The 26,465-nt window shown below is 43.4% G+C and overlaps 1 protein-coding gene and 1 pseudogene across 1 annotated transcript in view; both read right to left on the reverse strand.

The window, feature by feature from the left end:
- The window catches only part of RBFOX2 (RNA binding fox-1 homolog 2), a 274,449-nt gene that overhangs the window by 236,599 nt on the left and 11,385 nt on the right, over positions 1–26,465 (reverse strand). The gene's annotated exons all lie outside the window — the stretch shown is intronic.
- LOC145721908 (phosphatidylinositol 5-phosphate 4-kinase type-2 gamma pseudogene) lies at positions 95–11,503 on the reverse strand (annotated as a pseudogene).

The raw sequence follows: 26,465 nt of genomic DNA on the forward strand, positions 1-26,465 counted from the left end.
GAATCCTCACCTAAGTTTTTCCCACTACCTATAAGATTTGGGACCAATCTCTTTCTCTCCTCTGTAAAATAAGTAGACTGGTTTAGAGCAGGACTATACTGCTCACCAGAGGTAAATAAAAAATGAAGTGCACAGGCAGAGGCCGTGTGGTATTGGAGCAAACAGGTTCCTATAGGGAAGAGCCACTATGCGGATTCGAGAAAGTCCACCCCGGAGGAATGCAGGCCCCCTGTTGCCCTGAAAAGCCAAGAATCTGGATTTCATGTGTGTTCTCCCAGTGTTTAAATATTAAATCCACATGCCTTCAAAATACTGTGTACGCCAAACAAAACCCCATGTGTAAGGGCCAGACCACAGGCCTCCAGTTTGTAGCCTCTAGACTAGACCATTCTAAGCCCTTCTAGTCCTGACAGGGCTCTTCAAGGAGATACCTTCTTAAAAACACTGAAGAGACAATAGGATTAGAGAACAAAAAGTGAAAAGCACAGTCTCTGTCCCCAATGTTCCAATCAGATCACAGAAGACTCTTCATAATTCCTCAGGCAGTAACTTCTTGTTGCCCAGAAAGAATATTATGTGTCCTGGACAATAAAAAATCAATCCCAACCTCTCCTTTAGATTATACAAGCAGTAAGTCCATTATATTTTTAGTGATCTGGAGTGAACGTTTGTGCTTTTGCCCACGTGTGCTTAATAAATATTCCTCTCCTAGGCAATCAGGAAGGCTTCAACAGAGGCACAACTCATGTGCACACACACACACACACACCCCCCACAAAGCAAGGAAATCAATTATGCTGAAGACTGGCAAGATGCCCCAAAGACACAGCAGGAATTTGATATGAACAGCAGGATGAGGAAGAGAATGAATAATTCAGACTCCCTGATTCACTTAACAAAGTTCTGTCAAGCACAAGCTTGTGGGCTGAGCTCCCTCATCTAAAAGGCTACGCTCCCTCACTGAATGGAAAGCTGACATTGCCTGTCCTGAAGGTGGGAAAGAGAAGAAATGACAAACTTGCACCGAGAATAAGTCAAGTTCTTTTCCCGAGAGCCAATTCATCATAAAGGACCAAATCTGACAACAGATGATGTTTTCTTACCGTCATTAGCAGAGAAAAAGAACATGCATATTTTATTTATGTCCACCCTTTAAGAAGGCCTCCATTAGACTACAAAGCCAAAGTAAACAAGATAATGGGAAAGGTGAAAGAACAGTATCAGCCAGAATAGCTAAAACTATACAGACATCTTCCCAACCCCTACTGTCCTCCTTCCAAGGTTGAAGCAAGTTACCAACACTATCTTTAAACTAGCAATGATGACTGATTTATCAACTATTCATAAAATGCTTAACCTAAATTCTACATTTTTTTTTTATTTTTACACAGGCAATTCTGAAAACAGATTCAGATCCTGAGAATTAATCAGTCCTTATAAACTCAGTCTGTTGGAAACCAGGGTTTTGTGTGTGTGTGTGTGTGTGTGTGTATGTATGTGTGTATACATATATATGTATATATATAATAAAAAAAAAAAAACAGAGCTGCTACATGAACGGCCTAGGGAAGAAAAAGAAATGTGAACCGACTAACCTGTTTTCTTGTGTCTCTATGATAGGGTTGGTGTTTTATCTTCCATTTTTGGTTTTCAATGACAAGAGTGAAATATTTGTTATCATTCAACATTTAAATCACTCAAATCTATGGTACTCACTGATGCAAGTAATTCCTTCAGTTTCACATCTGTGACATGTTACTTGTAAACCACATACCAAGAATGCATTAACTCCTGAGGGTCCTAATACTAAAATTGTGTTGATACAAAAATCAACACAATTGAACACTAAGGCTGTGAAGACAGAGTCTCTATGCAATAAATAGATCCCAAGGGGCATCTGGGTGGCTCAGCGAGTTAAGCATCTGCCTTCAGCTCAAGTCGTGATCTCGGGGTCCTGGGATCGAGCCCAGCATCAGGCTTCCTGCTCAGCGAAGAGTCTGCTTCTCCCTCTCCTTCTGCTCCTCCACCCCCTCCCTGCTCCCTGCTCATTCGCACACACTTGGTCTCTCTAATAAATAAATAAAATCTTTTTAAAAAGTAAAAATAGGGGCGCCTGGGTGACTCAGTTGGTTAAGTGTCTGCTTTCAGCTCAGGTCATGATCCCGGGGTCCTGGAATCGAGCCCCACATTGGGCTCCCCGCTCAGCAGAGTCTGCTTCTCCCTCTACTGCTCCCCCTGCTTGGACACACACACTCTCTCTCTCTCTCTCTCTCAAATAAATAAATAAATAAAATCTAAAAAAAATAAACAGATCCCAAATATTATACTAGTTGAGTAGCAGAAACAGACTTTATCAAGAATTACTATCACAAAAAGTACAGTCAAGAGTAAGCTCACACTTTTTTAAAAGATTTTATTCCTTCATTTTGAGAGAGAGAGAGAGAGAGAGAGAGCATGCACACAGGGGGAGGGGCAGAGGGAGAGAGCATCCCAAGCAGACTCCATGCTGAGTGCAGAGCCCAACACGGGGGCCCGATTCCACGACAAGATCATGACTGGAGAGGAAACCAAGAGTTGGACACTCAACTGACTGAACCACCAAGGTGCCCCAAGAGTAAGCTCACACTTTTTTTTTTTTTTTAAAGATTTTATTTATTTATTTGACAGAGACAGAGACAGCGAGAGCAGGAACACAAGCAGGGGGAGTGGGAGAGGGAGAAGCAGGCTTCCCGCGGAGCAGGGAGCCCGATGTGGGACTCGATCCCAGGACTCGGGGATCATGACCTGAGCCGAAGGCAGCCGCTTAACGACTGAGCCACCCAGGCGCCCCTAAGCTCACACTTCTAAAAATCATTTTAAAAATTAGGCTGATTCCTCAAAGTTATCAAAAGCAACAAACAACTTCTCCAAAATTCCAATGGCTGAACAGGAGGTGTTTCAGCCCTAAAAGCAAAGAAGAAATAGCATTTTAAAAAGTAATTGAGGGGCGCCTGGTGGCTCAGTCTGTTAAGATCTGCCTTAGGCTAACATCATAATCCCAGCACCCCCCAATCGGGCTCCTTGCTCAGTGGGGAGCCTGCTTCTCCTTCTCCCTCTGCCACTCCCCCGCTTGTGCTCTCTGTCAAATAAATAAATAAAATCTTTAAAAATAAATAAATAACAGCCTGCTCCTTCTGGTGACCATAACCAAATTTTCCTACCTGCTTCAGGTCAGCCCCTAAGGAATTAATCTATCACCCCATCATGAAGAGCCATGTGATCTAAAAGCAGTGGTTCCACCCAGAGACCCCCATGGACGAGACAGTGATTGTACCAGATGGAGACTGTTTGCCCACATTCTATGTTACAGATCATAATTCAAGAGTTCACAAGTCAAGCTTCTAAGGGTCACAGACAGAAAAGGGCCTCTAATTTCCAAACGCTTAATGACAGGCACTTCTAGAAATTAGATAATATAAAGTCTTACCTGCTATTTCTTTTGTCAAAGAGCAAATAAGACTGCTGTTGATCAACTTTCAACAAGGTAGAAATGGAGGACAATCCTCCCAGAATAAGAATAAAATTTATTTGTTGAGTTTGGAGCAATGAGGATTATTTTTCTTTTTCAAATCTCCCCAAATGATGTTAATGGGTAGCCAAAACTGAGAAACATGGGTCTACCTAAGTTCTGAAACAAGCTAGCTAGGGCGGCTTAACTAGTGAGATAAGGGTAATATATTCAAAGGAGGTTTTGGCCTTTGCATTATGACTTTGAAATGATTATCTCTAGCAAAAGAACCAAACGCCACTCAGTGATCATTCACCCTGAAAATCTGGGACATGTATCCTACACAGATAAGGTTCTTTCAGTTCTAAAATCCTATAATCTCTACAACCATTAACCATCTAATAAGTATTGGGCCTACTATATACCAGGTACTGTGCTAGAGGATAGGAATTTAAAAAGAAAAAGATCAAAGCTTAGTCCCTACCCTCAAGGAACTTAGAGTTTGGTAGGAATTCAAAGTAAAGAGGCACTTGCATACAGTGAGGTAAATGCTAGAAAGGGAAAAGTGCAAGGAGCTATGCTAGCAGTCAGGTGAGTTCTTAACCCCACCTGAGATATTCAGCAAAAGGTTTCCAAAGAAAACTGACCTGTAAACCAAGATCTCAAAGATGAAGGTTAGTGTGTAAAAGGTGGAAAGAGAAGTATTACAGAAGTAACTTCCAGTAGAGGTGCATGCTCTGTGCACGAGTGGGTCAAGTATTTGGGAGATGAGGTAGGAGCTGGGTCACCAGAGCTGCCTGATGGGACTAAAGGGCACTGATCTGATCAGAGCTGTTTCAGATGGATCACTTCTAAGAAATGTCACTGAGATGCAGTGGCACAGGAAGGGAAGGACAAAACTGAAGGCAGAAAGACCCCTGGGTAAGCGGGGGCACTGGTCACTGAGCTACACAAGAGCAGAGTTTTGCCAAAAGGGCAGGTGAGGAGAGGTCAACTGTAGACATGCTGGCTTTGCAGTAACTACAGGGCACCCAAGTGCAGATGCACACGAAGCAGCTGGAAACAGACATCTGAAGTGCAGGGAGGAGATCTAGGCTACAGATAACAATCTGAAAGTTCTCAGCATATAGATGATAAATAAAGCCTTCGCTGCAGATAAGCCTGCCTCTGAAGAACACGTATAACAGAGGAAAAGGCTTACAGCGGAATCCTGAATAATAGCAACTTCTAAGTGGGGGCTGAGGAAGGAACTAGGAAAAGGTCTGGGGGGGGGGGGGATGTTAAAAGGATAGTGCCAGAGAGGCATTTCAAGGACAGGGAAAACAGAAAGGATAGTCACTGGACTTAGCCAAAGGGGTTATTGGTAACCTTGGGGGAATGGAGTTCAAATGTTGTAGCTGAGGAAGAAACTAGACTGCAATGGGTTCAAAGTGTATAGACAATTATTTCAAGAAGTTGGTTTGTAGTTTATAGAAGGGAGAAGAGTAAAAAGCAGCTAGAGGGTAGAGGAGACTAAAGGACTGAATATGCTAGACTTTATTTAAGTTTAATGAGATAGGCATGTATAATGTTAAGAAAAAATACACAAAGGTAGATTTAGGGGCACCCAGCTGGCTCAGTTGGTAAAGCATGTGACTCTTGATCTCAGGGTTGTGAGTTCCTGCCCCACAACGGGTGTAGAGATTACTCAAAAATAAAATCTTCAAAAAAAAAAAAAAAAGAAAAAAGAATTAAAAATCTAGGAAAGAGATCCAAGCAGGATTCACCATAGAATGGAAGAACAATACATTTTTCACTGTCACAGACACAGTTTATGGGGCTGATAGCGGGAAGTTAAGACTTCCAATTTGATAGCTTCTATTCCATCTATAAATTAAGAGGCCAAAATTCTTACTTAAGTGAAGGGAAAGTGAATGTAGGGCAATGACAAACATTTGAAACAGCTTTGGTGGCAAATCCCCAAGAGGGGTCACTCAAAAACAGAGAGACTGCCAGGCTGGAGTCAAGGGTCCAGGAAATGTTGGAAACCATGAAGGCAGACAGCTGTATCCATCTAGGCCTGTGGTTTTGCTAGGTAAGTAAAACAAAATGAAAATAGAGAATACTGGCCAAAGAGCGGTTAAGCAAAAGAACTGTGAAATCTAAACAAGGGAGGGAGGGAGCAAGACAGGAGGTTCACAGGAAGGGAGAGAGTGCAGAGTGGGCTGGTACAGTGGACTTCTCCATGACACTGAAGAAAAGATGCAGGGGGAGTCACTGAACAAGAGCACTGGAAGAGCGTTAAAGAGAAGATGTAATGCCCTGTCTTTAAATTTCCAGAAATGAAGCAGTTCCAGATGGACAAGACGGAGGGTGTATCCTTCGAACAGGCCATGCAAGTACCTTGCAATTCCAGTCAGGGAAGCTCACTTGCGAAGAACAAAGAATGGAGAGGTCAGGGCCTACTGAGGTGCTGGATCAATCATCCGCACAGCCGCTGGGGTCTCCTCCCATCTCTAATGACAATAAAGGTAGAAAGAAAGCCCACGAACCAGTGCCAATGTTAGGTGGTTTGGGGTTGGGTTTTTTTTTGTTTTTATTGTTTTTTAACAAGGGAGAGAAGCAAGGTAATCAATAAATGACAACACTAAGGGAAGAGGTTAGATGAGCCAGATTGCAAGAGCTTTTAAGGAGCAGGGAATTTCGCCCAAGGGTAAAAGATTAGATAGGAATACTGGAGAGGAGAGGGAGGACAGGATACCAACCTCCCTAAAGTAGCAGAACAAAAACCACCCGGGAGGAGGGGGATGTGATATCCTCAGAAAGAAACCGAATGTAGTTAAGAGGAAGGGGTAGAAATAACTCAGTGAAAAGGCTGAGGATGAGGAAGACTGTTTACTACGCAACAGGAAAAATGGGACAGTCTGTGAGGGGAGGGGCCACTGGAAGGTCAGGTCAGGAGGGAGAACACACAGTCGGGCCTGAGATCACAGGAGTATACAGATGGCCATCCTGGATGCTGACCAAGCAGTGCAGAGTTGAAAGAAATGATTGGTTTGGCTGCTGCGAGGTCTCTTTAAAAAGAAAAAAAGAAAAGAAAAGAAAAAAGAAAAGGAGAGAGTCCCAACAGTTTCTTAATGGAAAACTGGCAGGGTGAAGGACTTGGGCCTTTTTTTTTTTTTTTTAAATACACAAGATCTTTTTAATTAATTAATAAAACAAAAAAGATGAAAAACAGAAGCAACAAAATGAAGACCATACTGCTCATGATACATCAGCCACATGGTCAGAAAACCAATTTCTGAAGAGCGACAGCTGCTGGTGTCATGGAGTTTTATTGCATTCAACAGGGGAAAGGTAGACGGCTAGAATGAAAAAGATCAGCAGGCCCCTGATGGTAAGATATTATAGGGGCTCTAATCTTTAACTGTGGATTCCTCTTGTTACTTCCTTTGGAGAAGATGGAGGGGAGAGAGGAATTCTCCTTTATGACTGTATGACTTCTTGTGAGACAAATCAGTCCAGCTATATACAGTGCAAAGAATCCTTGCATCCCCACAGGCCAGTTGCTAGTGCCCATCTTTATGTTAAAAAAAAGTGTGGAAGCCATAAAGGGGATCGAGTGGAGAGTAGCAAGAATGGTTGCCTTAGCCCCAAAGGCATCAGGGGATGGGGAGGACACTATCTGGGTCATCAGAGTCCTCTACATTCTGAGACTATCACATGTCATTTCAACTCTTTGGAGAGGGCTGGGTGATTTGAGTCCTGGCTCTGACTCCTCTCTGGGGGTAGAGAGTGAAGATGACAAAGAAGTCCATCTGTCCCTTGGGAGACACAGTAGCAGTATGAGACAGAATAGAACAGAATAACAAATCCAACTGGAGAAAGGATTTGAGAAGGGACTGAGAAGGAAGTATGCTAGGTGCACACCTCCAAAGAGTAGAGCAGGTTCCCACACTTGAGTCCTTCATCCTCTTGAAGTGACCAGGATTGACCCAGGCAGAGATATTCCCTTCTGGTGGGAATAAAACCTCAGGGATGGCTAGACATGAAGAGAGGAAATTTAGCACTGGGAATGAACCTTTTACCCTGGCCCATCATTCCAGCCTCCAAAACTGCCCACACCCCCCACTGAAGGGTTCCAGCCCCAGGAGGGGTGTGAGGTCCTGGTGAAGAGCAGTAGCAGTCCAATGTCTTCACCCAGGCTTGAACACTTTGGCCATCTCTGGGCTCTTGTACCCAGAAGTACAGGGGTGGGGGTTGGAAGTAGGATGAGGGAAGAGACTGGAGAGGAGTCAATTCTTGACAGACACCTTTCCCAATTCCCTGCATAATTTCAAGTGTCCTCGTGGGTCCCACCTCTGTGAGGTGCCAGCCGGCTCGCCACTCCCCACCCCATTAGTGTGTAAGATGGGCCATATCCCATCACATGTGTGCTGTCAGCACCCACAACTGTAGTATCTTGAAAGTCCTCCATCCCAGGGCCTACTGGGAAGGAAACATGCCACAGTGAGTTCTATAAAGTTATCAGCATAATTCAGACACTCTTAGTTCATCCCACACAGCAAAGTGCATCCAGAGTAGTTGCTTGAGCCAGGTCCATCTGTCCAGTCAGGTCCTGAAGTTGGCAAGTAACCCCCTTCCCCCATCTCCTCCTATGATCTAGAAACAACAGAACAACAGGACATTTACAAAGATCAAGGCACTTGGGAGTGAGTCAACAGTAACACTCTAATGAAGCAAGCAGAATGGTTGGAGGGGAGGGAGAAAAGGAAGAAAACTGGACAGGGGGAGATAGGATAGTGTATTTCTGAGGGTCAGGAAGAGCCTACTCAACAAGATGGAGTTATCTGGATACAAGGAGCCTGCAGCTGGAATTTAACAAAGGAGGAAAAGAAGAAGTAGTGATCAGCATATCCACAATCCCAAGCCTCTCAGAACCCTGCCACCTTGAAGATAAAGCAGCAGTCAGCATGGAGTCAGGCAGTCTCTTAGGCAAAGATGTTGGTAATAAAATCCAGGAATCGCTTAGCATACTGCTCAGGATGGACAGTAGAGATCTCTGCCCCAGCCCCATGCTTGACAGTTTTGGCTGCATGAGCTGCTTTCTTCTTGGCATCATACTGTGTCAGGATGTCGATGAGACCCATGAAATACACCTCCTTCTGGGGGGCCCCCTCAGCACTCCGGATGGCGTAGACGTCAATGAAGGACTCAAACTCTCCAGGGCCCAGGGGCCGATGAGAATGGATGTAGCCGCCGATACCCTCAGGGGAGGTGCCATAGGAGCCCACCAGAGCGGGTGGTCCTGTCAGGCCACAGTCCCCATCCCCCTCTGACTCCTCCTCCCACACAGGCCCCTCCTCCTCTGGGTCAGAGCCCCGAATGATGTCGTGGATGCCCAGCAGAAGGCTGTAGTCCATGATCTGCAGCTGCACTAGGAACTCCACATCTCTCTTTAGCTTCTCTAGGAATACTTTCTTCTCCTCTTCACCAATATAAACCTTCTGGTTCTTGTTGAGAAAATCCATGTCCTGAAGGGTGGGTAATTCTTTAACCTTTTCCTTATCGCTGGCTTCTCGGGATACAAGGGAGCCCTTGAGGTCATACTTCCTGTGCACAGGAAGACGGTGGCTAAACATGTTACGCATCACAAGCATGTAGCTGTCTTCATTGTCCACGCTGACCCGGTACATCCCCAGGAACTGGGGCAGCAGTGTGTTCCCATGGCACTTCACAATATACTGGTGGTAGTTGGAGAGGTTGCTGCGCATGTCAGCAATGTCCTCACTGGATACTTCTTTGATGACCAGAGTTCGATCGTGGGAGATAAGGAAGCGACCGTCGCTGCCTTCACTTTCACTCAGGGGACTTCGGGTGAGGGATACCAGCTAATCTTGGTCATCAATGCCAAATCGATCACGGAGGTTCCTGAAGACCTGGGGGCAATATTCCTTGAACTTGAAATGACTAGGCAGATTTTCCCTGTGGAAAAGGTGATTGTTGACCTTGATCTTGGAGCTAGCCTTAAAGTCGTCTGGCAGCAGCATCACGGGGGGAGGCACCAGGCTGAGCTCATTGATCGAGTGGGCTACACCCCACAGGAACACGCCCACCAGCGGGTCAGCCGCCCGGAACACCTTCACCTTCTGCTGCACGAAATGCTTCTTCTTGGTTTTGGAGGCGAAGCCGAAACCCGGGCCCGGGGCCGCTGTCGCCACCGGTACAGTGGCCGGCGGGACAGAGGAGGACGCCATAATCTCCCTCTCCCGTGCACCCGACGGAGTGGAAGCCAGAGCCCGCGGCGAAGCAGGCTTCCGACTCCGGAAGCAGTGCTCACCTCGGACTTGGGCCTTTTGATAGGAGTCAGCATCAGCCGGGTTTAAGAGAGCTTTCCGGAGGGGTCAGGGTCTTAACTGCAGGCCAAAACAAGACTACTGGAATCCCACATGCTCTACCATACATAAAACAATGGCAGCCTCTGGTCTCTGGAGAGAGGGGGCGTCCTCAGGCTCTGCAAGGAAAAAGCCATGGCCTAGAATACCTATATTGCCACAGCAGACAAGAACACTGAGCAGAGTCAGTTATGATCTGGACCCATTCAAGCTGACCAGAACACGCGCTAGAGTCAGGCTTCTGGTACGGTATCAGGGACTGAGCAACCAATACATAACATCAAATAAAGAATGAGAGGCTTAAGATTCAGGAATTTTGATGTCTCTAACAAAAAGCATTACTAAGCTAAACAATTACGCTGCTGCAAGTCTAACATATGTAACTGCTCCGGTGCTAAGTGCCTTACTTGCAATATCTCATTAGTTTTCACAACTCTATGAGGGAAAAACTATTATTAACATTTTACAGATGAAGGAACTTAGCCTCAGAGAAATTAAGAAACTTGTCCAAGGTTATAAATGTATTAAAGCAGCAGAGCCAGTAGGACTCTAAGCCCCAAACTCTTCATCACGGTGCTCTATACCTCTCCCGGCACCATGGGCTCTGCCAACCTCTCTAAGCACACATCCTCTTGAATATACAACTCAGAATAGCTGTTATTAGGGAAAACACAAAAGAAATAAAAGGCATGGTCCTCAAGAAAACCAAGTCTGCTTAGAGAGACGAGATACACACACACACACACACACACTCTCTAAAGCTCTATTCTCACGGAGACCAGACAAAAACTGACCCTCACTTATTATGTCCGCTAGGTCCCGTGTCCTGTAGGTCTTGCCTCCCGTGTCAATCTCAACTTCAGAAGTTTGAGACTAAGCCAAAACGAAAACAGCTAGAGGGAGGGGAGGCATACATGAGCCCACCTTTAGGCACTCAGCAGCGGTTTATTTGCACGCTCCTATCTAACAGGACCTTAGTTCCCACGCTACAGCTTAAGCTCCCTGAGCGCACCATTTATGTCTCTACCCCACCTTCACTCAGCCTCACATACAAGTGGAACTCACCTCCATTTCCCTTGTATTAGAAAATACAGTGATACTCTGGCTTTCCTTTCAAACCTCTCTGAGGTAGAATGAGATACAAAATAGTTCTTAAGTGCTCTGAATCTTAATTAAGAGAAATATGATATACAAGTAATAGTAACACATTTACCATGGAATACCTAAACAGCCTTATTCCACTACTAAAAATCAACTGAGGCACAGACATGCCACACATAAACATAGGCATATACAAGTGTTTAAAGCTTAAGCAAAGCTGAATTCAACCTTGCCTCCCCCCTTCCACCCCCCCTCCATGAACCAAAATAAAAGACAATTTTGATTATAAGTCAGAGCTGGCAGCCTCAAAATGAATAAACCTGTTCCAGGTAACACCGCTGAAGTAGCAGGTGCAGGTAAAATGGACTTCAGCCACTGAACTCTAACCATTTCTAGAGGCAGTCAGTGAAATACAGGTACACTAACGGGAAAACAGGAAAAATAGGGAGGCATAGCAATTTCCAAATACATCCACAAATTTCTTTATACTATTCCCTTCAAGAAGTGGAGCCTAAAAAAAAAAAAATAAGTGGAGCCTAATTCTCCTCCCCTTAAGAAGAATTAGACTCAGACACTTGCTTCTAACAAATAAAATAAAGCAGAAATGACAGTGTATATCCAGGGACTCGATCGTTCAAAGCACTTGCAACTTCCCCTTCATCTGCTCTCTTCCTTACTCGATCTCTCACTTGATCACTCACTCTAAGGGAAGTCAACATAAGGTAAGGAAGACACTCAAGGAGCCTAAGGAGAAGTCCTTAGGTCTCCTACCAACAGCCAGCGAGGAACCGACAACATGCCAATAGCCGTGAAATGAACCATCTTGGCATCCTCCAGTCCCAGTTCAGCGCAACAGTTTCATTGGAACTTCATGAGGGATTCTGAGCCAGAACCACAGGGCTAAGCTGCTATCGGATTTATGACCCACAGAAGCCGTGAGATAATAAATGTCTGCTGTTTTAAGTCCATAAGTGTAGGGGTCATTTGTCGCATGGCAAAAGAGAACTACTATTGACAGCATGTTGAGGTACACTGGGTCCTGAGTCCCAAACTATCACTTGGGTTCTGGAAACAGACACTCCCAGAGAGGAGCACACCGGGAGTTCAGTAACCTCCTCTTCTGTTTGTAGCAGTGATGGCTAACAGAACTATAATGAGAGCAAGAAATATGGGCCATTTATGTAATTTAAAATTTCCCAGTAACAACATTAAAAAAAAAAACAGGTAAGATAAATTTTAATGTACTTTATGGAATCTAACATATCCAAAATATTAGCATTTCCACATGTCAATATTTCAACATTCGTCAATATTTTTAAAATTTTCAATGGAATTTTTTTTTCACCGAGTCTTTAAAATCCAGTGTGTATTCTACACTCACAGTGCATCTCAATTTGGACTAGCCATATTTGAAGCCCACGATAGTCATGGGCGGCTAATGGCTACCATATTAAAGCAGGTCTAGAGAATTTTTTTCTGCAGCTTGTTACCCTTTTAGAAATAAGTCTAGAGCTCAAAGAGGTAAAAGCAAAAATTGTTTTTAAATACCTAAGGAATTTTTAAAAATTTTCCATACTGAGATACATCATTTGTATAGGTTCCCGAGCTGGGAAGGAGTGGCCTTCGTGGAAGGAAAGAGGGAGGCCAAGGGCAGTGCTTGCTGTTAGGAACAGGAGGGACCACTTTGAAAACATCAACATCAATAATCAGAGGGAGCACAGAGAACATCACCTGCGCTTTTAACCGACACTTCCTTCAGTGTCCGCTCATCTACCCATTTCACACACAGCCCTACAGCCATCTGAAAAGGAAAGCCACAGTTTGTTCTGAAGCAGGTCTGGAAGGAAAGGGGTTAAAAAAAAAAAAAAAAAGGCAAAGTAAAGGAACATTTGGCTTTCTCAAAAACACTTCTCCAGCTAACACATTTGCCTCCCCTCCCCCGGCGATGCTATCTGCTAAGATCACTGCTGTGAAGGGGGACAAATCAAAACCAGAGCCCTCAGCAGACCGTAATCTCCACAAGAAAATCTACTCCAGGGCAACCAGAGCCGCCCTTCTCTCCTCCCGCTCCTACTTCTTGAGAAGCTAGATTCAGACCGCTATGGAAAAAAGCCAGTTGTGTGAGTCACTGCAGCCATCCCAAGGGGCCTGGGCAAAATCCAGAGGACAGCTGAAAACAGCTGTTGTGAGGTCAACTGCAACTGGGGGGGAAGGAGGAAAAAGAGGATGAATTCATAGTTTATTACACATGATCCCATTCTGGCCTCAGAAAAGCTGGTTTTTATTTTCTCAAACAAAAAGTTGCTTCTCCCTTCTTACTTAAAATTCTTCTCCTAATGAAGGAAGCAACAACGGATTTACCAGTTATCACCCCCTCAGACGATCACCCAGTGTCTCCCACAGTGGGGGGTAAACAGGAACCCACCAGGTAAGGTAAAAACTATTAAGGAGCCGCGGTAAAGGCAAACACCTTTAACTTGAATAAAACTCTTAAAAAAAAAAAATCACCAGGAAATATGAGCCTGCCAAAATTTAGCAGAGAAAGAGCCTCAGGGAAAGAGAAGTTCCACTCTCATTCCTTGCACGCTAATGATGTTACAAGCACTGTTGATGAAGGAAAAAGGAAGACATGCCGGAGAGTGTTTGCACGACTAGGAGGCAACTAGCCTCTAGACTTCTAACCCACTTTCCTACTCGCCAAAAGAATGTCAATCTTCACACATCAGCCCTTGAGGTCCTGAAGAAAAGGTGGCTGACATCTGGTCCAGATACTGTATTAAACAATGTAACAACAGGTACCTTTCCTACACAAGAACGCCCCCGGAGTCTGATAAGTAAGGGAAGAATGGGGATTTCCTCGCATCTGACACAAACTAGTATTACTGGGCTCCGGTAATACAAGACACAGGGAACTGGTAAGCATGCTTCCTCTCCACCTGGTGTCAGTGCCCAGACAGGCACCCTTCAAAACCCCTGTGCCTATAGTCCCAGTGATTTCTACCCACACACACTCCACGGTGCTCAGTTGTGGATTCTACAGTCACAGTCATTTTAGACATTCACATGGTAGAAGCAGTCCCTATTCCTCAAATTCACCAGGCAAACTACCTATGAGAATAGCAGAATTGCTGCCTTCAGAAGAGGTCTAGGGAGATTTTTAAAAGCCAGTGAAAAATCCCTTCAATTCTCCCAGTTGCCCACCTGCCATCAAGTGACACTGTTCCTCAAGTAAGATACAAAGATTCAAAATCTCTTTATTACCCTCCCTTCTCCAAAGTGCTGTTTTTTACTACAGAACTTTAGTTATTTCTTCCACAAATGTTTAACTATTTATTATATTACATCATATATAGGACCTCTTGCAATGAACTTCCAAAGCCAGCCACTGGAGATCCTGCCAAGAGCAGAAGGAACTGAGATGGGGAGGGAGTGTAGAGGAAAGTCTGAGTCAGCTTCCAGGGCCAGAGGAAAGTTTCCCTTGGCCTCCCAGGTATAAGATTACAATAATGAATGACAACCTGTAAAAGTCTTAAAAACTTTTTCAGTTGCCAGAGCTTACATTCTGGATCCCTTTTATTTTTTCTCCTTTATGTCTCACCTTTCCAAGCATCCAGCAAACTTAGAAAAACAATTGTGGTACAATTCTATCCTAAATACAGTCTTTCTCACCAACAAATCAGCAAGGTTTAGGACCCTTCACCATATTTTACATCATCAACTTAAACTGTTATTTAACTTTCCTGAGTTTATACACCATCTACCCAACTAAATCAAAAGCCTTTACAGAACATCCCCTGGATCTTACTCTTCCTATCCACACTACCTCACACTGAGCAGAATCTCAAACAACACCTCTTGGTTAGCTTTTATTTTATATCAAAGAATGCAGGGATGAGACGGAGAGACTGGATCTAAAACGTGCAAAATGAGGAAGCAATGAGGGACGCCTGGGTGGCTCAGTCGGTTAAGCGTCTGCCTTTGGCTCAGGTCATGATCCCAGGGTCCTGGGACTGAGTCCCGCCATTGGGCTCCTTGCTCAGCGGGGAGCCTGCTTTTCCCTCTCCCCGCTGCTCCCCCTGCTTGTGCATGTCCTCTCTCTGACAAATAAAATCTTTAAAAAAAAAAAAAAATGAGGAAGCAAGGAAGGTGGGTCTTTCCAAAAGAAGCCACCCTCCAGAAGTGGAGAAGAAAGTTTTTTTATCAAGTCTTAGGACAAGATGACATCTGAGGCCTCTGCATCTCCTCACAACAGCCAATCTCTGAGTAACACAGCTCAGGAGCCAAAGCCGCTTACACTTTCATCCCCTTCTCCTCCAGAAAGTACTTCTGATAACCGTAATAACTTCCTTTCCAATGAGCCCACGGTGGCAGCCACTGCTGTAATAACCAGCAAGGATTTTAGTAAGTCTAGTCATCTGTTTTGAAGGGCAACCTGAGGAAGCCAACAGACAAGCATGTCCCATGCCCACTTGGGGGGCGGGGGGGGGCGCCGTGAGGTTGAAAAGGTAACAAGGAAGTTGTGAGAGGAAATTACCACCAGCTGTAAGGTCAGAGTGTATTCACCTTAATATGTTCATGGTAGTAACCATACGATTTTCTTCAGGGCTTTTTCTTCCCAACTGAGGCAACAAGAAAAAAAGAATCATAATTAGGGTCCAAGGGCAAAGTACAAATTGATTTTTAAAAAATAAGTAATGGAGGAACACCTGAGTGGCTCAGTCGGTAGAGCAGCTGACTCTTGATTTCTGCTCAGGTCACGATCTCAGGGCCACGAGGCTGATTGAGCCCTGCGTCGGGCTCTGCACTGGGCATGGAACCTGCTTGAGATTCTCTCTTTCCCTCTCCCTCTGCCCCTCCCCCTCTAAAAAAATAATAAGTAATAATTGAACCTTAGACTTCAGAGCGTCTGGTCACGTGAGAATTTTAGTTAACTACACATTGCTGGGCATGTACTATCATCCATGCCTAGGAGACAGGGAAACTATGAGGGAAGCAGTGGAGTAGCTCAGCCCAAGTCTTCATGGAAGACAGGTGTCCACAGGCAGAAGCTAGGCTCCTTAAAGGCATTAATTTGTGGGGAGAACTTGTCTTAGACATAAAATACAAAACACAGGGCGCCTGGGTGGCTCAGTTGGTTAAGCGACTGCCTTCGGCTCAGGTCATGATCCTGGAGTCCCGGGATCGAGTCCCGCATCGGGCTCCTTGCTCAGCGAGGAGTCTGCTTCTCCCTCTGACCCTCCCCACCTCATGCTTTCTCTCTCTCTCAAATAAATAAATAAAATCTTTAAAAAAAAAAAAAAATACAAAACACATAGGAATGCATTATTAACTTTATAAGATTTAATATCTAAAAGCAGGAAATGCAGAAGTCAGAGTTCTTATAAGAATGCTAAAACCCGTACATGATATTTAAACACAGAATTTTAGACCTGGAAAGGGACTGACTGCTAGACAATAAACAATATAATAATAATAATTCCAACACACACTTGTGTCCAAGGAGTCAAGCACCTGGCTTTAAGTATTATGTATGTGCAGCATGAGGAAGACCGAAGCTTTAACTTTTGAACTTTAGGATTTGTGCTAATTCACAACTTTTTATTACACTTACCTTTATTCTAAGGAAGGAAGGAAAACGGAGGGATGGAGGGAAGGAGGAAAAGAGGGAGAGGGAATGAACAAAGGCACCCAAAATGTGTTTTACCTTCTATGATACAAAAAATGCATCCCACTTGGGGTCTCAGTAGCTACCTTCCTTGTGTCTGTTTTCCTTTGTTTTTCCTCGATCTTCTCTAGGGCTGTTTTGGGCCTTTTGCCTGTCTGCCTTCTGTGTCTGCCTGCCGACCTCTTTACCTCCTTCCCTATCCCTGCCCCCAACTTCACATCTCCACACAACACAAAAGTAAATTTCACTCAAAAGCACACAATTGTTATAACTGAAAGTTCCTTACAATGTTACAAATCACCTGATGGGATCCTTCCAGTTTAGGAAACTGAGGCTCTGAGAGATTACATAATTTGCCTGATGTCACAAAACTAATAAACAATAGAACTGAAACTAAAATCCAAGTTGTTCCATTATAATACTAAAAGAAAGCACAAAAAGTTGTTTTGTTTTGTTTTTAAGATTTATTTATTTACTTGAGAGAGAGCACACACACACAGAGGGAGAGGGAGAAGCAGATTCCCAGCTAAGCAGGGAGCCCAATGCCCAGGACCCTGGGATCATGACCTGAGCCGAAGGCAGACACCTAACCAACTGAGCCACCTAGGCCCCCCGAGAAAGTTATTTCTTAATCTCAGAGTGGAGAAGGTCTTTCCCAGGGAAAAAAACAAATAAATAAACAGATCCAAAATTTTGAAAATACCTTATATATTCAACTACATTCCAAGACATATGCAAACACATACACATACTTGGTAAGCTATAAACAAATTCAAAGGACAAGTGACAAAATGAATGGAAAGTTTTGCAACATGAGTGACAAGAGCTAATTTCCTTAATGCATAAAGGTTCTTATCAATTAAAAAAATTCTTTCAAACCTGAGTTCATGACAAAGAAATACAAATGAATTTGAGACATATAAAAAAAGATCCCCTTATATTACAGACATACAAAAAAAAGACATACCATTTTTCACTTAGACTGCTGAAAATCCAAGTATGGAAACAGTTTGCCAAGAGGACTGGAAAAAGTCACTCTGCTTTGCCATTCATAGGAATATACAATTTTGGAGGCTGCTTGGCAATACCTATCAAAACTTTTGATGTACCTGCCCTTAGAAACCAACAATTCCACTTCTCAGAATCTGTCCTCATGTACTTACCTCTGTGCACAGAAGAACACATATATAAGCAGCACTGCTTACAGTAGCAAAAGACTGGAAACAACCTACATGTCTAACAACAGGAATGTTTAAACAAATCATGATTTAAAAAAAAAAAATACTTTCTATGGAATACTATGTGGTCATTTCCAAAGAATGAGGTTGATCTGCATAAACTGAAACAAAATGTTCCCTAAAACATTCTGTTTAATGAAAAACAAAGAAGAGCCTTTAAGGTATATCAAGGGGCATGCATCTCTAAGTACATACAGAAACAGAATTCCTCTACAACAGAACAGAAACTACCAAGGCTTCTATCACACCGACACTCCAAAAGGAACTCTAGGACTCTTCCAGTTCCGTAAAAAGCTCCTACATCAGTAAGTTCTTCTCAATTGCTAACATGCAATAACCTTCTTCAAAAGACTTGTCCCCTAATACCTCTCCCTGAACTCTTGAACCCTATACAACGAAGCTCTCTGTTCCTTCTCAACCCCTTCTTTGCCTATGTACCAGCTCATCACCTGGGCTCCCTGGTAACAGCTTTGAATTTTTCTTCACTCTCTCAATATTTCTCTATATTAACATCAACTCAATTTCCCCATAAACCTACCCCATAGCCTTCCAAAGCCTAAAGGCCATTACTAGGACTTGACATTCTCCCCGCTGCTGCTTTTCTATCAATTCATTTCGTTCATTTTTCATCAAACATTTATCGGGTGACAACTGTATACCACATATAATAAAAAGTCAAAAAGAGAAACCTAACACCTGGTCCCTGTCTCAAGAAATGTGCAGCCTAGGACAAATATTCCAAAGCAAACCTCTTGCATACCATATAAGAGAAGGAAAGAAAATAGATGCAGGGGAGGCACTCTGATGTTCAGCTACACATCCCAAACTGACAGCTGTGGCTACCTCCATAGAAGGAATTGCAGGTGGTGGTCAAAGTCGCCACCGGCTTTACATGTTTGTTTCTGGTTTTTTATTTGTAAGACTATATTTGCATATTAGCTTATAATTTAAAATAAACTTTAAAAAGGAGGTGATGTCTAGCTAATCTTTATGTTCCTAATGACTATCTAGCGTGCTGCCTGGCAAATAAGTGGAGCTCCATTAACGATCACTAAATAAAAGCACAAACGGATGTGCAGAGTTCTACACAGCACAGTGGAAGGGAGGCGAAACAATCATATTCTGTTGCCTTTACTCAACGAAGTTAATGCAGGGTTTCTCTACCTTGGCACTACTGACATCTCAGACTGGATCACTCTTCATGAGGCAGCTGCCCTTTGTGTTTTAGGGTGGTAAAGCAGCACCCCTGGCCTCTACCCAGCAGACACCAGCAGCACCGCGACATCCACAAAAATCAAAAACGTCTCCAGATGTCACCAAACGTTTTGGTGGGCAAAATCTCCCCCAAGTTGAGAACAACTAAGTTAATGCTTATACATCATTCTACTTCCTCAACTGCCATGACCTTCTGTCAGCCTGCCCAATGATCCCAATGCTTGGTCCTCAATGTCAGTACTCAGGCTGACTACCCCTTCCAAAGCCTCCAAGTTCTTCAACCTATTTATTTCCAGCAGGCTTTCCTCCACCATAATCATCCATCTGATAACTATTCCTTAGGAATCGTCACTACCCAAACTCTTCCAACATCAAGATCTCAAATTTGGATCACAAGCTCCTGTCCCTTATCTTCTTCCACCCTCTTAACTGCACCTCAACTTGTTTGTTCCAGCTTCCCTATGCCCAGCCCAGGGTAATGTGCGCTTGACTACTTGTGGGCTTCTCAGTACAGTCTGATAAAGTTAAGAAACCATCAGGACCCCCTCAATCCAAGCTGCCACTTAACTGAGACTTAGTAATCCTTTTATTCCACTTTTTGATGAATTCTTACTACACTGGAACAGCACCTACTTCTTTTTTTTTTGGAAAGAGCCAAGATGTCCATCAACAGATGAATGGGTAAACAGTACTTACTTTTTTTTTTTTTTTAAAGATTTTTTATTTATTTGAGAGAGAGAGAATGAGAGACAGAGAGCATGAGAGGGAGGAGGGTCAGAGGGAGAAGCAGACTCCCTGCCGAGCAGGGAGCCCGATGCGGGACTCGATCCCGGGACTCCAGGATCATGACCTGAGCCGAAGGCAGTCGCTTAACCAACTGAGCCACCCAGGCGCCCCAAACAGTACTTACTTCTAAACTTTCTCTCCTCTCCTCCAAGTGTCAACAACACCCTACCTGCAGGCTACTTTTCTTCCCTAACTGAAGGAAGGAGGTCCTCTGACAGGAGCTTAGTCACCTGCCTTCTTACCTCGTACACAGTTGGTGCTCAAAAAATAGGTTAGGAAGGAAAAACATCATGGCTTTAATATTGGCTCTATTTAAAAGAGTGATTTTTATAAGGAAAAAAAAAAGCTCGAAATCTCATTCTGATTCAACATTTTATTCTGCAACTCTAAGCAACCTCAAGGAAAGTCAACATGCCTCTCCAGTTTCTCAAGCTATCCCCACCGACCGATGGCACATACTGCTGCAGCAAAGGGTTCCTCAGAGTAATCATTAAAGCATAGTGAGGTTTTAGAATGAAAAATAAGGTATAAGCTCCAATGGTACCTGACCATACAATAAATAAAAAGTGCTGCCCATAACTGTGAGTGACTCTCAATTCCGTAACTCCGTGAGATACAGAGAAGTACCTGAATGGGCTAAGAGAACATTGATGGCAATCCCACATGCTAAAAACCCATCCCGTGGTTCTCTGTGAAGAATGACCAATATTCTCCAAGAGTACAACCACTCTGCAGTAGGACACAAGGCTTTAAGTAATTAATTAGGAGAAACAACTGTACAATATCTTTAGAATTAAATGTCCCGTTTTCACCCACCCTAATGCCTTCCACAAGTACAAGCTTACTGTCAGAAAAAACAGCATATGTGTTCCACTTAAAGAATCTCTAGGTCCCTACAGAATCTAAGGCATAACACTTTCCACCAGCTTTTGTCCCATGAGATAATTATGGAATAAGAAGCTTGGCAAAAGCTTTGGCAAAATAGAGCCAATCGTTTTTCAAGACATGTTCTAAACTTTTTTCTTGACCTTCAGCTTATGGTAGCTTAGACAAGTATCTTAAAAGCATTTCTAGTCAGCTGTTTTTGGTAACTTGGGAGCAAAATTATTTTTAGCTAAAAAAGTTTATTTCAATCCCTCTCCCATAACTCAGAAGCATCTAACCAGGTTTGGTTCAAGCTTTCCAGAATAATTTTTTTTGAGTGAATTCAAAGCATAGGACGTTCCAGCTTCAAAGGAGAAACTTTCTCCTTAAAGAGGCATTGACAACCAAAATGCGCTAATATACAAGATATGTAAAAAACAGAAAACAAAAATCACTTGCCTACCTGCCACCTACCCTGGTATACTGTGAGATTAAGCACATTAACATTCATAAAATTTTCTGAATGCCTCTGATGGACAAAACATTGTTGTTACAGCATTCCAAGCTATGAAGAGCAAAATGGGTGCCTGCGTGGTAGAAACTGCGTCACATAAACTTAAATATGATGAAAGGGAACATCAGGTTCAAGTTGTTTCCATGCAGCGCTCAAACCATGATTCCAAATTGAGAGAAGGCCTCTTCAAGGATGAAGACAGCTACAGAAAAATAAGGAATTCTGCTAGAAGACAGCTCAACTACATGCATACAACATAACCAAATACAGGTTTTCCTTGTTTTCTCTTGTTTTTCTTCGATGAACAAAGGCTGTCACTACTTCACCTACCATGAGGTTATGTTCCTTGAGTGGTGGGATAATCCAATCACCATCACCATCATGTCAACTTCAAGAACATTGATTGCAGGAGGACAGCAGTCTGTGGGTGAACTAACCACCAAAGACACTGGAAAAACCCATATCCTCATGCCCTCCGTTCCCACCCCACTGACCCACCTGTGGTTGCTCTCGCACCTTGTCCTTGCACGTACTGCCACTTTTGCCTGGAATGGCCTGTCCCTCCCTCTCCTCTCCCTGCCTAACCCCTACTTACTCACTCAATCCTCAGCAACAGCTCCTGCAGAATCTTCTCCTGGGCCCATGCCACCCAGTTGGATAAGAATCCCTTTATTATGCTCCCATAGAAACACTGTACTCATTCCTATCCGGGTACAGAAGCTCCTCTATTACCCTCAGGTTAGGTCTGGAATGAAAGGCTGTTCCTAAGTCCGCTAGTTCATAAAATTCCAATTTGAAAAAAATCTAAGTAACCCATCAGGTGTACATCTACTGGTGAGGAAACATTTCTTAAGAAAACTGGCTTATGGTAATGGTTCTAATTTGTTTTATTTCTTCTCAACTCACTTTATGATTTGCCCTTGACTCTTTATAATTGTCTGTGTCATTGAATAATTCAACCTGTACAGGTATTCACCAGCTATCATTTCTCACATGACTTCCATTTGTAATCCTGTCTGTATTTATCCACCCCTTCATATCAGCATTTTTGTTATCATCAGAGGTTTTAGCCTCACGGAATAAGACACAGTTAATAAATATAAGCACCAGCAACACCCTATATACTAATAAACAATGTGACAGACAAAATTAAATGGCCATGTGCCACCAGCAGCACTATTTTTTTCTTTGTGGTAAGCAGAACTGGCACACTTCTGCTCTAACACATGACTTCGTTTTTCTATGAAAATTAGCAAATTCAAGTACTCCAAGTAAAATAGCCCCTATACTTATTCCTATATCATTTTAATAAATTATTTTATTTTTAAAATAATACAAGCATATGGGCGCCTGGGTGGCTCAGTTGGTTAAGCGACTGCCTTCGGCTCAGGTCATGATCCTGGAGTCCCGGGATCGAGTCCCGCATCGGGCTCCCTGCTCGGCAGGGGGTCTGCTTCTCCCTCTGCCCTCTTCCCTCTCGTGCTCTCTGTCTCTCATTCTCTCTCTCACAAAATAAAATCTTAAAAAAAATAAAATAAAATAATACAAGTATATAATACAAAACTCAAAAGGCACAAAAGATGACGATAACTAAGTCTTCACCTTTCCCCCTACTTCTCTGTCACTTAATAACCCTCCCTAGAGGGCACCTGGGTGGCTCAGTTGGTTAAGTGACTGCCTTCGGCTCAGGTCATGATCCTGGAGTCCCGGGATCGAGTCCCACATCGGGCTCCCGGCTCAGCGAAGAGTCTGCTTCTCCCTCTGACCCTATCCCCTCTCATGCTGTTTCTCTCTCTCTCTCAAATAAATAAATAAATAAAATCTTTAAAAAATAATAAAATAAAATAAAATAACCCTCCCTAGAGATAACCCACTATCTGAATCTTGTGTTTCCTGGCAAAGAGAGTGTGTGTACAAGAATAAAAGCTCTTCTTCACAGTAGCAAACTATACACTTTCCTGCACCTTGAATTTTTACACTCAATGTATTTGAGTCTGCTATGTTTGTTCATATGGAGCTCTGATTCTTTGTAATGGCTGCATGATATCCCATTCTATGAATGTACCTTAATTCACAGATTTCCTGTCAAAGAGCATTTCGTTTTGTTCAACTGTTTGCTATTTCAAGTAATTTTGTAATGTATATTCTCACACACAGATGCAGAAGTATCTGTTGGATAAATTCCTAGAAATAGAGCTGCTGACTCAAAGAATACATGCAGTTTACGTTTTAGCAGATATTGCTAAACAGCTTTTCATGGAGGGTATGTGGCTTTTCACCCCACCAGCAACATGAGTAGCTATTTCTCTACCTACACACTTAGCAATATATTGTGTTATCAAATTCTTATTCCAATGTATAGTTGTTCCAGAAACCTCCCATGATAAACTTCACAGGTTCCACTATAACACTCCTTTAACTCTGTAACCCCAGCACATTGTAGGCATTCAAATGTTGCTAAATGAATGAATGAATGACCAAGCAAAAGAGCAGGGACTTTTGGGGCACCTGCCTGGCTAAGGAGGTGGAGTCTGTGACTCTTGATTTCAGGGTGGTGAGTTCGAACCCCATGTTGGGCAGAGATTACTTTAAATTAGAAAAAAAAGAGTAGGGGCTTTTGCACAATGAAAGGTTTACCTTTTTTTTTTTTTTTTTTAAAGATTTTATTTATTTGAGAGAGAGAGATCATGAGCGGGAAGAAGGGCAGAGGAAAAGGGAGAGGGAGAGGCAGACTCTCCCCTGAACATGGGAGTCTGACACAGGGCTCGATCCCAGGATCCTGAGATCATGACCTGAGCCGAAGACAGATGCTTAACCAACTGAGCCATCCAGGCGCCCCGAGGTTTACCTTTAATATAAGGAATAATGAAAATGATTTAAATATCAGCAGTGTTTCCCTTTTAGAAGGGGGGGAAGGTAAGAAAGGATGGTTGGATGGATGGATGGATGGATGGATTCTGATCTAAAACGGTTTCTCCTGGGGGTTTTTAAAAAGCAAGAAATATTTGCCCAAAATAAAGTATTGTCCTACCTTAAAGATACACAGCCTATCTTCAAAATTTCAAGAAAGCAGAAGGGCCGCCAATGCAACTCCCAAAGGAACAGGAAGATTCCTTCTTGGAAATTGCCATAGTATCCTGAAGCTTCTCACATTAATGTATTTTTACACAACTTTCCAAAAAATTGACTCTCACCGTGTATTGTACACAATCACATAGTTCGTTAACATTTCATTCATTTGCTTCTACAGTACCTGGCATAGTTAGTGCTAAAAATCTTTCAGGCGATAAAATAAATACTGAACTCTGCACTGCCACTGGTCAGCACGTGTTTGCCATGGTCTCTGGTGCCCCAAGCAGGTAAGACGTACAGTGTTCACCATGGACCAGGCACTCCTCCAAACACATTTTACTGTATACACTAATTTAGTACTCAAAACAACTTTGCCAGGTAGAAACTATTTTCCCCATTTTACAAATGAACAACTGAAGCACAGAGGAGGTAGGTAACTTGTCCAAAGGACACACAGATAAGTAGGTATAGAGACAATTTGAATCTAAGCAGTCTGATACCAGAATGGCTTTTAATCCAGTATTTTAAATACAGTATGATAACTGCTCTGACAGAGTTGTACTCACAGTATATGTTCCCAAAGTACTAGGCTTTGACATATACTCACATACTGACTGTATACCTCTATCAGAACAATTATCACATGGCATGAAAATTATCTGTGTACACACCTACTTCCCCACTGCAAATTCAAGTCTTAGTCATCACTGTGCCTGACACTACCAGACTCAATAAAATCTTTAACTGGGTTTTAAGTTAAAAGATTGAATAATAAAATATCATTTCTATTCCTTGGGCTTGTACTTCATATTTTCAACGTTGGTCCTCCTTCTGTTCCTGCGTGTCACCATTTCCTAAGACCCATCTCCTCTAAGGCAAGATCTGCTTCTCAAATTGTGCTACTTGCCTAGAGATGCTGGCCAAACCTCTAAGGCTGCCTTGGGTATATTCTTGAGAGTCCAGAAACACCAGAGAGACCCACACCACCATTCCTGCTGGGTAGGGCACTGACAGTAAAGCTCCCACCCCCCACCCTACCCCCAGCAGCCACCAACATAGATCGGTGGCTCTTATCAGGAACATGGGAGTAACTTGAGCCACCTGCCAACCCATCTCTCGACTGCTAAGACAGGCGCTTTCTGCTATCGGGTTGCACAAATGCCTGGAAACCTTACACCAGGTATGAAGGAAGAAGCAATAGAGGAAACAACAGAGCATCTGGTGCCCCGCCTGCTTCCATTCACTGTGTGGGGCCAGAGACTCAGCAGGCCTCATTCACTCACGGCAAAGCCTTGGGACCATAAGGACTGTTTGGTGAGATTAGCATCTCCATATAATGGAGGTCAGCATCCTTCTAGAGTGCAAGACACATCCCCACTGGCCTCATTCTCCAAACAGCTGGAATGCTACCTCCTCTCTAATATCCTTGTGGAGACAAAGGTCCACTGCAGAAGCTAACTCTGAAAAGCACAGTTTTACTTGAGATCTTTAAACGCAGAAATCTCAGGGGCGCCTGGGTGGCTCAGTCATTAAGCATCTGCCTTCGGCTCAGGTCATGATTCCAGGGTCCTGGGATCGAGCCCCACATCGGGCTCCCTGCTCCGCGGGAAGCCTGCTTCTCCCTCTCCCACTCCCCCTGCTTGTGTTCCCTCTCTCACTGTGTCTCTCTCTGTCAAATAAATAAATAAAATCTTCAAAAAAATAAATAAATAAATGCAGAAATCTCTAAGGTCACCTGGGTGGCTCAGTCTTAGGTTAAGCGTCTGCCTTTGGCTCAGGTCATGATCCCAGAGTCCTGGGAAAGAGCCCCGCATCAGGCTCCCTGTTCAGCAGGGAGTCTGCTTCTCCCTCTCCCATACCCCCTGCTCATGCTCTCTCTCTCTCTCAAATAAATCAAATCTTTAAAAAAATAAAATAAATGCAGAAATCTCTAAAGGTTAACAGAGCTAGAGTCAAGCCTAAGCATGCAATCCTTAATGCTATGTCTGAATCAGAATCCACTGTCTAGTAAACAAAAGAAAAATGTTCTGTGTTTGTTGAACCATATCTATTTACTCCCCATCAGGTCTCCGTGGCAGAGTGGTCATATCCCAAGGATGACAAGCATTCCCTCAGTCCTGGACTGTCCACAAACACAGGGGTTAAATGA

The sequence above is a fragment of the Leptonychotes weddellii genome, chromosome 5 (assembly GCF_054177405.1).
Source record: "Leptonychotes weddellii isolate Sample4059 chromosome 5, ASM5417740v2, whole genome shotgun sequence".
NCBI lineage: Eukaryota > Metazoa > Chordata > Mammalia > Carnivora > Phocidae > Leptonychotes > Leptonychotes weddellii.